At 46.0% G+C, this 2,035-nt stretch overlaps 2 protein-coding genes across 2 annotated transcripts in view; one reads left to right on the top strand and one right to left on the bottom strand.

The window, feature by feature from the left end:
- The window catches only part of WARS1 (tryptophanyl-tRNA synthetase 1), a 20,144-nt gene extending 18,965 nt beyond the window's left edge, over positions 1-1,179 (bottom strand). Inside the window, exon 1 of the mRNA XM_005417883.2 lies at positions 1,157-1,179. The gene's annotated coding sequence lies outside the window, so the exon portion shown is untranslated. The remainder of the gene's footprint in view (positions 1-1,156) is intronic.
- A 781-nt stretch (positions 1,180-1,960) lies between these two features.
- WDR25 (WD repeat domain 25) overlaps positions 1,961-2,035 on the top strand; it is a 59,878-nt gene continuing 59,803 nt past the window's right edge. Inside the window, exon 1 of the mRNA XM_005417886.3 lies at positions 1,961-2,010. The gene's annotated coding sequence lies outside the window, so the exon portion shown is untranslated. The remainder of the gene's footprint in view (positions 2,011-2,035) is intronic.

Raw genomic sequence — 2,035 nt, forward strand, 5'->3', positions numbered from 1 at the left:
TATTGCCTTCCTCTTCTTCATGAGTGGAGAATATTTTAAGTGTTGAAGTATAGAATAAATGCATATGAGAAAATGTTTATGAACATTAACACACACCCTTTCTGTAGGAACATGCCATTTATATTTACAGGCTTCAAATTTCACAAAATAATAAAGGCATAAATAAGAATCTTCTTCGGTGTAGAACAAATTGTGACTTGTTGTTTTAACTTAATTCCTTACAGTACAGTCTTACTGATGGATTGCCTCCATTCAGAAGGGCTGAAACAACAGCTAACACTTGGCACATATACTGGAAAGCAGCAAACCAGACTCCTTAAAATGTTTGGAATATTATGGATTTAAGCTGAAAAGAGAATCTCAAATAAAGGTGCATCTTCATTAAGAAGTAGCAAAAGTAGTGGTGCAACAAGACATGAGGATATAGTGACTATAAAATGCAAAACATAGGGACTGCTGCCTAAAGGTTATCTCTATTTACCTCAGCACTGCCCCTATTTCCTAGTGGAATCCAAGCCAGGAATTAAGTGATGTGGAACACAGGTCTCTACCTTTGGAAATTCATTAATGCAATTGTGAACCACTGAAAAAAAAAGTCTGGATATTCTACTATTTATCAGGATTTTTTTCCTTGCTTTCTTATTGGTATTATAAAAATTAACAGTCCTAGACAGATTACACACCCTGGGCAAACAGATCTGAAGGAAAAAAATGGTGGGAATTGAAGAATGAAGTATTAGGATATTTAGGACCAGAGTCTAGAATGAGCCAGTGTGAACTTGAAAGCCAAGATATGTGTGCTTTTTCTACCTATGAAATGCAGGGAACTTATAATGAGTACTGCTCCTGTGTCCATTCCAAAATATTAAATTGCTATGAGACAAAGCTCAAAAATAATCCTTGGCAAAGGTATCAGAAAACTACTGCATCTTTCTCCCTTTCCAACTGGCTGACCATCACAGATCTATGATTATTTTCACTCTCTGCAGTCTGACTGGGTAAGTCAGAGACCTGAGAATGAAAAAAACAGGGTTTCACACTAAGTGTAGAAGACAAACATTGCATGGAAGTACATTATGACTTTCAGAGATAACAGACCAGAACACGCTTTCATGAGCAAATGAAAGAATGTGAGACTAAGTCTAAAAGCACTTACATTCCTGAAAACTGTTTTTCCTCCTGTAAAACAAATCAAAATAAAAAAAAAAGAAAAATTAAAGTAGGTAGAAAATAAGAACTGAGCATCCACAGAGATATCATGTGAAACAGGCCTTGAGAGGCGCTCAGCAGACCTACCTTCCCAGTCATGGCAAACTTCAATTCATGCACGGAATTACAATAAAAAACTGCAAGACGATTTCCCGAGATGACAGATAACATGACCATTCAAAGAATGAGGACGGACCAGCACATGAATCCTGGCTGTACTGCAGCTGTATGAGAGCAAAGCCCCCGTGCAAGGACCGGCCGTGCCCAGAACTGCTGCCCACAATGACTCCTCATCCCCGCGCTCCCCGAGCCTGGCGTCTGCAGCGCTGCTGCCCCGCCCTGCCCGGGCACGGCCACCGGCCAGCTCTGCCCTTCCATGCGTTCTGCAGTGCCCGGGACACCGCGCTGCCCTCCCCAGAGAAAAGGGCACTTTCACCTGACCCTCTGGCGAGGCGGCCCCGCAGGGAATGGAGGAAAAGCCTCGAGTGCATCACCTCAAGGGAAGGAGAAAACGTGCCCGGCAGAGATCCTGCGCGCCTCCCGGCTGGGAAACACAACCGCCCCGGAACCATCGCCTCACGCGGTCCTCCCTCCTGCTCCAGTCCCCAGCCCAAGGGAGCGCTCTCCATTCCGCTCGTAGGGCAGACGAGGAGCTTCTTCCCGCTCCAGGAGCCGCGGTCTGACCCTGCCCTTCCCAACACGCGGCTCCAGCGCGGGGGCTACAACACGCGGAACTGTTTGAGCGCGGTGCATTATTTTCAGCCGGCGCGTGTTTAGAAGCGGCGCGGCGGCGGCCGGCAGGTGAGTTCCGGGCGCGCCGCCGGGA

Source organism: Geospiza fortis, unplaced genomic scaffold, assembly GCF_000277835.1.
Source record: "Geospiza fortis unplaced genomic scaffold, GeoFor_1.0 scaffold23, whole genome shotgun sequence".
Lineage (NCBI taxonomy): Eukaryota > Metazoa > Chordata > Aves > Passeriformes > Thraupidae > Geospiza > Geospiza fortis.